Here is a 12,507-nt window from a genome sequence, read left to right as displayed (position 1 = left end):
GCTACAAGTTTTAAGTTAAGCAGGCACGCGTAATATTTTAACTGGCTAGGAAGTTGCCAATCTCTGTTATCTATGAGAGACAATTCGCTCCAATAGGACGTTGTAATATTGATGTATGAATTGATTTTTATCAGCTATGCATTTGTTTCAATATTGATCTTACAATATGTGTAAGGCCTACTTATTAAATGGTCCTCTTGTTTGCTTTCATTCATTGTTGATTTGTGATGTTCTTTTAAATACCATATTTACAGAAGATGTTATATCATGATAACATTAAACGCTGTTGAATCAATGCAACAATGCAAAAATTAATTATTGTTGACGTTTTCTAGAATATTCTAAGTGTTTTAATATCTTAAAAATAGCCTTAAAATTTAACTTAAAATTCAGACTTTTTATGTTCGTTACGAAATTTTAGTTTATAAAATACGTTTCTATAGACAATAACAATCATCTAAACTCTTAATCTCCTAAATTTGTATATTTGCCATATTTCAAAAGACTGTCACATATTGCTTGATTTCATTATTAAAAACTATAAATTACCATTTAGAGAATGCCCTGGCTTTCAAAAAATACTTATATATGTGATAAAAAACAAGAGTATGTTTGCAAGTAATATTTTTATTTCAAGATGAAGTAAAAACGAAAATCATTTTGGTATTTTTTATGCTTATAAACATCTGTTTGTTGGTGTACTCAATGAATAAGCAATTGAACATAAAAAACAATATGACTGAAAGTATAAATCAAACTGCTATGTTTTACACCTCAGGAAAATTAGTATAAAGTATAATAGAGTATAAAGTCATTTAGTAAGAGTCATTTGTGAGAACGTTTCCATAAAGAGTTTCAGATACATGTTTTCGTAGACGAAGGATTGACGTTGAATGCGACAAATAAGAATACATAAAGCTATAACTGTAAATCTTGTAAGATAAAATTATTTTTTATTTCAATCATTTAACCACTAGCTTAATTATGTTACATCTGAATCGCCTCATAATACACAATTCTTGCTCAGTAAAATCAAATGAGGAAGTTTCTTAAATTGCAAATGAAAGGGAAATTACCAAAATAACACAAAAATATCCCTGAAGGAAATTAGTTTTTCTCTTACGTACTAATCTTACGTGCTAGATCATAATTTTTTCCACATTGAAAATGATATATATATTTGCGATGTATATATATGGTGTGAGGATTCACCTGCATATAATGTTTTTAATACTGATTTATTTGAACTTTTAGAAAATGATATTTCCGTCTTCAGTCAGTAAGGTTCGATATATATTGTGGGCGATTATAATAGCAGAGTTGGTAATAAGCATGATTTTATTACACACGATTGTTTAAATTCATATACAGACGATTATGACTATATTCCTGATGAACACCTTTTCCGGGCCTCTGTAGACAAAATTAGTAACAGTCAAGGTATGAAACTCCTTGATCTATGCAAATCTTCATGTCTACGAATAGTTAACGGTAGAATTGGCGAGACATGTAAATATACGTACGTCTCACCCAGAGGCGCATCGGTGATTGATTATTTATTAACCAGTGAGCGTAACTTTTCATCCATACAAAATTTTACCATTCAGTCTACAAATGAATGGAGTGACCATACACCTTTATGTTTTTCAATATCTTGTAAAAAGTATTCAAAAAAGTGCGAAAAAAGTCAAGAAATTATGTTTAAATGGAATAGTGACCGTAGAAATGAATTTCGCAGTGGTCTTATTGCAAAATTGCCTGAGTTTAACAGAATTATTGATAATATTGATTTGTCCAACCGTGACTGTGTAAATAGTGTTTTAAATAGTTTTACATCTGTGTTACGCAATGTAGCAGATCCATTATTTGGTAAATGTCGTACTTTTAACAATGACGTCTATTTTAGTGATAGCTCGTGTATAGATAACTCTGACTGGTTTGATAGAGAATGTATCAATGCTAGAACTTTGTATTTAGATGCTTTAAGGGTTTTTAATAGAAATAATAATGATATCAATAGAATAAATCTGTGTAAATATAAAACGGAATATAAAAGTATTATTCGTAAAAAGAAAAGAATATATTATTGTAAAAAGATGTCCGATATAGAAAATTTAAAAAAAAGTAAACCGAAGCAGTTTTGGAAATATTTTAAAAATAAGTCGTCTGCAGACAATAGCAATATTCCAATAGATGTATTTAAAGAATATTTTGCTAAGTTAAGTAATGATATATCAAATTGTAACAATATTGAGGCTGAAAATTTTTGTGAAGATTATTCTTTTAATGAGATAAATACTGAGTATGATGAGTTAGATAAACCAATTACTTTAAATGAAGTTCAAAATGCCGTAAAAATGTTAAAACGTGGAAAGTCATTAGGTAGCGATTGTTTAATGAATGAATACTTCATAGAAAGCATCGATATTTTAGGTGCCCATATATGTGATATATTTAATGTTGTGTTAAACTCTGGTTTTTATCCAGAACAATGGACAGAGGGAATTATTATCCCTCTTCATAAGAAGGGGCGTACTGATGACGTCAATAACTATAGAGGCATAACATTAGTTAGTTGTTTGTCAAAATTATTTACCACTGTACTTAATGTTAGAATAGAATCCTTTTGTGAAAGTAACAATATCATATCAGATGCACAATTTGGTTTCCGTAAAGGGCGTTCTACTACCGATGCAATTTTTGTTCTTATGTCATTAATTCAAAAATTTGTTAATGAAAATAAACGTTTATATGTTGTTTTTGTCGATATGATGAAATGTTTTGACAGTATATATAGAAATGCATTATGGCTGAAAATGTATAAATTAGGAATAAAAGGTAAATTGCTGCGTATTATAAGAGACATGTATCAAAAAGTTAAATCCTGTGTCAAATCTTGTTCGAATTATTCTGATTATTTCTATTATGCTATTTGATTACGTCAAGGGGAGGTAATTTCACCAATTTTATTCTCTCTCTTTGTAGAGGATTTAGAGCTATATTTGCAAACTGGTCAAGAGTCAGGACTGTCATTTGATGATGTTATTTTGATTTTATTGTTATTTGCTGACGATATGGCCATCTTAGGCAAGTCACCATTGGAACTGCAAAACCATTTGGATCTTTTACATTCATATTGCTCTACATGGGGATTAAAAGTAAATACAAGCAAAACAAAAGTAATGTTTTTTCGAAAACGAGGGGGTTATTACAAAATGAGAACTGGACCTATGATGGCCAAATTTTAGAAGTTGTGAATGATTTTAATTATTTAGGTACTGTTTTTAATTATACAGGTAATTTTTCGCTTAACCAAGAACACTTGGTAGGAAAAGCTTTAAAAGCTCTTAATGTTTTGTTTTACAATTGTAAAAAGTTTGATCTCAAACCTAAAATATTATGTCAATTATTTGATGCTTTCATTGGGTCTATTTTAGGATACGGGTCTGAAATTTGGGGATACACGAAATCTAAAGAATTGGAAAGAATCCACTTAAAATTTTGTAAACGTTTGCTTAATGTTAGAGCGAATACTTGTTCTGCTGCAGTTTATGGTGAGTTGGGGCGTTATCCGCTGTATGTGACTCGTTACGTTAGAATTGTCAAGTTTTGGTGTAAGTTGAAAAACACTGATAATATTGTTTTAAAAACTATGTATGAAGATGGTTTATTGGATTGTAATAAAGGACACCGCAATTTGGTTTCAAATGTTAAAAAACTACCCTGTAATTATGGTTTTGCTGAAATTTTTAATGAAAATTGCGTTGATGCAAAAGTGTTCCCTATTATTTTTAAACGCAGAGTTATAGACACTTTTATTCAAGAATGGACAGCTACGTTAGAATGTAGCCCAGTTTTGTTTAATTACAAGAATTTTCAGCTTAATTTTGGTTATGAAAGTTATCTTGATATTCTGCCTCGTAAATATAGATATTATTTTTGTAGATTAAGATTATCTGTACATCCTTTAAGAATACAGACTGGGAGATACAATAGGAATAATACACCTCGTGATCAACGATATTGTTTATGTTGTAATACATTTGACATAGAAGATGAATACCATTTTATATGTGTATGCCCTTGTTTTAATAGTCTTCGAATGCAGTATCTTAAAAAATGTTATTATGTTAGACCATCTGTGTTTAAATTTATAGATCTACTTTCAACGCAAAATAAAAGTATTTTAATTAAGTTATCTAAATATATCCATGAATCTTTATCGTTGAGAAACGCAATCATTAACTCTTAACAAAACTGATTTGTAATTATCATCTTGCATAAAGTTTGTCCTCTTTAATCATTGTTTATTTATTTAAGAATGTTTATAATTTGTATGTTTTCGTATGCCATGTGACTATGTTTAATCAAATCTTTTGTTAAACAAGACGATGTACCTATGTATAAGTCTGTAAATAAAATTCTGTTCTGTTCTGTTCTGTACTAATCAAGAAAAGGGCAATTACTTGTAAGTTATCAAGGAACGCCGGTTAGGTTGACCGACCGCCAAGATATAACTAAAATGTTTGGTAAATCGGTGTAAAACGTAAAAGGTATAATATCACGATGCCTGTCTCAGGTCAATAGCATATATTGTCACCTTTATTGAAGAAATCGATTACACTTGGTTTAACCTACATAAATTGTTTGCCTATGTGATTCATTACTGCAAAAATAGAATGGCCTTACTTAAATTAAAACAATTAAATCTTCAACGATTACGTGAAAGAATATATGTAACATAATAATTCGCCATTAATCTTTACAAATTAACAATTTAAAAAGTAATCAAAACAAAAAGCAATAAAAAGATTATATCATGAAAATAAATTTGCAATAAATATATGGTTATAAAATGTAAATTAATATGAATTAATCGGAAAATATTATAAAAGCTGTCTACATTATTCTCTCAACATAATCCAATAAAACATAACGAGATCTTGTGGAGTTGAAATTGACAAATAAATTAAGATAAATGTAACTTTTGTATGCTTAGTAACGTGCGTATGAATGTGTATTTACCTATATCTGAACTAATTTAGATAGTTTAGAAATATTTTATTGTATAAATATACACACAATATACAATTTCAGATTTTACAGACATAATGAAGTGAACATACAAAAGGGTTGGGCAAAAGTTCTAACAATATTATCGTGGGCCCTTCCCTGAGGTTAGTCAGAAACAAGTTTATACTATTTGAATGAAGTTGTGTGATATCAAATACTTATCAATTTCAGTTTAAAGTGATTTTTAACAAATGTTTTATATGTTAATATAAATAAGGTATAAATAATAGAATGAAATAATAAAATTAAAAAAAAAACGAATATATCTGAACTAATGCAATTTTCCTCGCTTGCTTTTATCGAATTAAGCATAGATAAGTTATAGTGACATTATTTTTGATGTTGAGTTGGTCATAATTTGCTACATATTGAAAGATATGGACCAATAAAATAGTCTTTGCCAATTATTGTAAATGAAAAAATATTGAGAGTATAATATAACAACTGCTAAAATATCAAAAGAGAGCTCATCCTACATAAATGGTTCATTCCGAAAGATATTCATAGAATTTTCTGCGAGTCACGTGGGTTATTGATTAAACTATACCTTTTAAAAAATATTATGACAATATCTTAATTATTTTGACTCTGCCCTGTGCACCCACCATCTACACTTTGATAGATATAATTTCACTTTTAACTCACTACCTTTCCCGTCAAATGTGAAAAACCACAGATACGTCGCAATGGCAAAAAGCAGCAGTGAAATGGTCTGGTAACCTAGGACTACAGCAGTAGTTATTCTAATAACCATTATGTCACACAGATGATAAAATGGTTGATGTACTGACTAAATTAGATTACACTACTAGCCAGACTTCCTTTATTGTAAAATCTTCTAAGGAACTATTTCTAATTTTATAAGGCGTTTGAAAAACGGGTCATAGACACATTTAAGATGTACACAGGGTTTCTTTATCAATCTTGTCATATTCTTTCTACCCAGGTCTGATACTCGTGCCTGTGATAGTAACTGTCCAAGTTGTACACGTGGTTTTATCTCTCCATACAGTGGCAAGGAGTTGTCCGTCTTGACTGCCTTGCCATTGATTCATCACGCTTCAGGCTTCGCATCTTGTCATCCTTCTGTTTCTTTTGTTTTGACACTTTCAGGTCTGTTCCTTTTTGTGACAGGATAATGCCAGTGGTACGGATGTATAAAGCTTATCGATGAATACTATATGGTGTCTGCCTTTTACCAGTGTCTCAACGACAGTTCTTGTAAGCCCTGTCTTCTTTTGTATCCTAAGATATACCATGAAGTCAGAGGTATACCCTGTCACACCATCTGCCTGGACAAATTAATATTTTAAAACCCCTGTTTGCCGGTTTGTTTGGTGTCCCGACAATTCCCCAGTGCTGCCCATGACATTTAAACTTGGCCTCATTCACACTCAGTTGTTGATGGAGATTGTATAGGCGTTAAATATTCTTAACAGAAATTTGTTCATCTCATATGTGCAAAATCAAAAGCAATAATTAATAATTTAGCAAAATATATATACTATGCAAACTTGCGAAATAACTAGTCATCTTTAATGCAGAAACATATATTATACACGCATTGTGCTCTTCTGTAAACTATGTATTTGTATTGAAAATAAATTGAATTGCTGTGGAACATGTTGTTTTAATGCAATAAAATAGTTGTAGTTATAGTTGTTGTTATTCTGTCTCACGCCTTCTAAAGTGGAGACACCTTGTACAGTGGATTCCTTTTCATGGCTACTTCTGCCTTCCCTCCAGACATTCAGCTGGGATCTTCTGTTGGGTCTTTTATAGGAAACTTTCGCTGCAAATACGAAAAGCGATCTCTGGACATAGTCAATGCTATTCTTTCATTTCTCAGGGATGGATTTGTCGACCAGTAGTCTGGGAGGCTAGGTTTTGGGTATAACACCATTAACATTCTGATACCTATGTATGTATTGATGATGTTAACGGTGATATGTTTGTAAAACTTGTCTGTCAAGTTGGGTATTTTCTTTGTATGCCTGGTCAATTAGGACATATGCATGCGTTGATGTTGTCATTATGTCGAAAAGGTGTTCTGGAAATACTGAAAAAATATTCCAATGGTTTACATCTCATTGAAAGTTGTCTAATAGGTCCTGGTTTTGGACCACAAAACATGTTTTCCCTCAATTGTTTGTAGCTTTGAAGTCCATTGTATGTTAAATGGGTCATGTGTATCGTCGATATCAATATCTGTGGTGTCACTTTCGTCCCCTGAACTGGATGACGAGCTTGAGATATCAGCAACAGCATAGCAGATGTTGTCGCTTTCATATTCAAAACTGTCCGAAAGTTAACTGGTACTTTCACACAATGAATCATATAATTTCGACGCTATTGATATGGAGACTATTGTCTTCTTTCCAGCACAGAAATTTCTTTTTCCGCAAGCTTTAACAACGGGGTATCGTCATCTGTGTCTGTCTTGCTTGCGCCGTAGGTTTTCGAAGTAGTCACATTTGGTCGGCGTAATGATTTTACTTCAGCTAATGTTAGTTCGTCTTCTGTTGAATATATTGCAGTGTCTGTTATTTCATGAGTTACTTTCGATTGCTTATCTTTATCTTCAGCCGCTGAGTTGATGTACATTTCTTCATGTTCCAAGTTATGACGTGTTGCTTTGTCACGTTCGAATATAGGCTGTTCTTGGTCGGTGAGAAGATTAGAAGATATAATTACCTCCTTTTCTTTCTCAACAGCTAAATCATTGTCAACAGATGTATGTTTGTGAATCGTATCGTTTATATCCATTTGAGAACGCGTTTAACTTCCGTCAAAAGCTTTCATATTTTCTGTCAAATCGTTATGCTTTTGCAGTCTCTGATCAATCTACATCATTTTTGATGTCATCTTTCTGACAGTCTGATGATGTCTCACCGTTTAAGTGGACAGTAAGTTGCTCAACCAAACACTGTCTTGACTGTGCACTACTATAACTGCTGTGAACTACATCTGTTTGATTTTCAATTTCCGAATTCGACTCCTTCTTTACATCATCTTCGCCAACTGTTTCGCAAGGTCCACCGACAGTGTTCGTACCACTAGGACTGCGTGCTACTGAACTTCTTGATGGTTTCTGTAAATTTTACATGCACTTCCAATTTTTGTCTCTCGTCATTTTTACTTTCATGGGTGATTCTTTATCGTCAATTGGCGTAATCGGCGTGTTTTCTATTCCATTTTCACAAATTAAACTGCCGTGCGTGGACACCTGTTTCTTTGATAATGTGTTCTCATCTCTATCCACATTTTTCAAGATATTTGACAATTTCATGTACTAAATTGGTACTCTTTTCAACTTCATCTTTTTCCGACAATTTGTCGATAACAGGAGTGTCGACACTGCCTGATTCTTTTTGAATGTCGAGAGCTTGTGATAGTATTTAATCGTCTTTATCGTCAAAGTCTGAGTAGAGGAACGAAATGGTTTGGCTGAAACCATGTCTATTATCAAGATCGCCGTCTCGTGACCACATGATGTATATTGTGTTTGGCACTCCAGCATCAATCATACTATGAAAAAGTGGACGAATGCCTTTATTAATCACTGGGTAGACCGACCAAACGTTTCGTTTCAGCGAAGATGACAGAGAAAGTATGTGAATAAAGGACGACCAACTTCCCTTTGTGCATGTTTCGTTGGCCACACCAAATACAGTTTCTTTCATATTGCCTGTCTCCTCAAATGATTTGCTTTCTTTTGCCGTTAGCAATAGAGCGTGCACATTTTCAGCAGATATTACAAATTCAGGATTTGAAGTAGCTAAGCTTATATGTGGATGTCTAGTGTAGTACTCTGCATTAATGTAGAGCTCTGCAGCTGTGAGTGCTCGGAGACCATCTGCCAACGTTTCATCATCTGCAGCAATAACGATGCTTAACATTTTTCTGATAAACATATAAAAAGTAGCCCATGGTGTAGCATTTCCGTCAGGGTCTCGAGAGTTATAAAGGAGAAAAAAAGTTGACTATGATCAAACCCACAATTTTCGCATTAAAAAGAAAAAGCCCTGCCTACTGAGACTGTTATAACTGCCAATACATTAAAAAAAGTAGATACTTTACCTTTTGTAACCGATAAAAGCATAAAATTCTTATGATTTAAATGTCTTTTTAAGGTCATAGGTATGTCATGGATTTAGGTATGATACGTGCTAAGAGAGTTAAACAAAATTCAAAACTTACATTTATTTTATTTTTTTTGCAATTCTGTCATCTTGGGTGCAGTAGCTTTACTTTATACGTAAAAATAAGCATTATATTTGATATATAACAACATACTTAATTTAAGCTAATCATTTTGAATAAGCATAGCCATTTTTAAAGAGCAACAGGAATGAAAAATTAACATCTTAGACTTATTGGAGACAATCACCATTCCCCTGTGTGTGTCTTGGCTGGATAGAGATGACGTTTGGTAATTGCAGACATTGGGGCGCTATCAGGTAGAAGTACATATTGGTACAAAATTTGATAATCTTAATGTGATTTCGTGAGATAAATTCTTAAAGATAATACATACATGTATAAATAAATTAGGATGAGTAGTCTTTGCCATAACATGTTTGAATATATGTTCATACAGTGCAAAATTCGTTGTATCTTTTTTGATATCTAATTTGTCGTTTCTTAGTCGTAAGGATTCAAGAACCTTTAAATGCTATTTACATGTATAAACAATAAAGTAATTTTCAAGCAGTGAGCTCTATTGGAATCAGAAAAAAAATGCATATTCGGCTGGAAACCTTTTGTTTTAATAATTTACTATCATTAGTGATATTTGACCCGCATAAATATATGTCTATTGAAGATTGGTGATTTTAAACATGAAGGTATCACTGTTATTCTTTAAGAAATGTTCAGTAGCTTCAGAATATATCATATATGTATATATACGTTCCTGGTAACAGTGAGATCTGTTTATGAAAATCATGAAGTTATCACTTATTTATCACTTATATTAAAACATAATTTTCAAACAGAACACAATTTAGATGCATAAAAGAGAACAAGTATAGGTGTTCACTTTCAAGATTAAGAACATCTTCGCAAAGTTTATTTATAGAAACTGGACGTTACGAGAATAGCGCGCGAGAAGAACTTCTATGTAAATCATGTAAAATTAGAAAAGTAGAAACCGAATTTCACTTTATTTTAGTGTGTCCTAAATATCGCGAATTGAGAACAAAAAATTCGCCAGCATCATGAGCATTTTGTCATTGGCCATCGATAAATAAATTCGATCACTTATGAATCCCGCGTCTAAAAAATCACTTTGTAATTTATCGAAATATATATATTTCGCAAATAGAATAAGAATTTCATAATTTGTGCATTTACCTCCATATAATACTCTATGCTATTAATTTGAAATGATAAAATAAAGACAAAGTGTGCAAAATACTATGTATGGTTTAAGTCAATTTAACTTGTTTTTCTCTCTTCTGAAAACACGTTTTCATGCACTTGCTACTTAATTATATATGTTTTTGCTATAAAATTTGTAAAAAATTCATGAACAATATACTTATGTTATGTTATTTCAACAAATTTCAAATAAAAACGGCAGAATAGCATATCTCCCGGGAATCTTTTTAGTTATATATATACCGCGCAAAAACTGCATCATTACCTTGTTTATTCATGGTTCATGATGGATTCATTTCCATGCATTAAATGTGCCAATGAGTGTGAAAATGATACGTGTATAGAATGTTCTAATTGTAAAAATTGGATTCATCAAAAATGTGCCGAATTGTTTAAGGACTCTTGGCAAGCAAAAGTTTAAGTTACATTTGTTCCGTAAGTTCGGAATACAACGCCACCACAGACGCTTGGGGTTTGGAGCTCAAAACGCCTTTAAAATCCAAATAAAATGCATATTTGTCAATCCCAGGACATGTACTGATCATATATATCAAAAAATCTTAATATATGCCGTTTTGAAAAAAAATCATATTTCAACATCTATAATAATACACAAGATAAAAATGTTCGCCGGAAAAAATCCGCACCCCTACCGTCATAATCACCATGTATTTTAATCCATTTCCAATATTTTCACATAATCCTTTGGTCCATCGACACAGAAGATATAATTCTTCACGATGATGGTCAATTTTAAACTTCAACGGTAATATAAACAACGCAACAGCCGAAATAAACATCAATATCCTCGCCGTTTTTTTTCAACGACAAAAACTTTCGATAAATTCAATGGACCAGACGGCTATGAACGAAGCTATCCGATTATGTGGTTCCCAAACTTAAAAGCGCTGCGCATTTTGCACACGGCAAAGCTGGGGCCACATAATCGGATAGCTTCGTTCATAGCCGTCTGGTCCATTGAATTTATCGAAAGTTTTTGTCGTTGAAAAAAAACGGCGAGGATATTGATGTTTATTTCGGCTGTTGCGTTGTTTATATTACCGTTGAAGTTTAAAATTGACCATCATCGTGAAGAATTATATCTTCTGTGTCGATGGACCAAAGGATTATGTGAAAATATTGGAAATGGATTAAAATACATGGTGATTATGACGGTAGGGGTGCGGATTTTTTCCGGCGAACATTTTTATCTTGTGTATTATTATAGATATTGAAATATGATTTTTTTTCAAAACGGCATATATTAAGATTTTTTGATATATATGATCAGTACATGTCCTGGGATTGACAAATATGCATTTTATTTGGATTTTAAAGGCGTTTTGAGCTCCAAACCCCAAGCGTCTGTGAACGCCACAGCTGCTCTGGGAAGTTGAGTACATAGTTCTTATTTTTGTTATATGCCTGTCATTGCTTTACTGTTTTACCTTTACAATTACACTTCCTTACACTATTCTTGATCTTTAATTATTTATCATTCGATTTACTTTGATATATTTATATATCGTTTCATTGCATATAAACGAAATCCAAATACTTTACATCAATTCATATTTTGCTCTGAGAAACATTAATCATGATTTTCAGTGGTTGGTTTCGATAGGACTAAAAGTGATAAGTGTGAGATAAATGTTTATCATTTTAACTGACGGTCATTTATTGATACATCGATCTTTTTCGAATTTCACAATATTTTGGACCGTGTTTAAAATATGTGCGTGTCATAGTTAATCCATCAAATTTACTACTGACAGTACAATTCAGACATCTCGGAATGGAAACACTATTTTATGACATGCATTTTGATTTTGAAATTACTCATTACCGGTATATATGAAATAATTTTCTTAAATGTTTTTATATGTACGTCATCATTCATAATTTAAACTTATAAACTATTAATACAAGAAGGATTGATCATTTAGATATGAAATGAATAAGACATAATATCCAGCTACATAAAAAATACATCCCATGCATACTAGTAAAATGTGACTCCCGTGAAGTGGAAGGGCTTTTTGTGAAACGTTT

This window comes from Ruditapes philippinarum, unplaced genomic scaffold (assembly GCF_026571515.1).
Source record: "Ruditapes philippinarum isolate M1 unplaced genomic scaffold, ASM2657151v2 ctg886_1_1_1_1, whole genome shotgun sequence".
NCBI classification, from domain to species: domain Eukaryota; kingdom Metazoa; phylum Mollusca; class Bivalvia; order Venerida; family Veneridae; genus Ruditapes; species Ruditapes philippinarum.
This window is presented reverse-complemented; position numbering follows the sequence as displayed.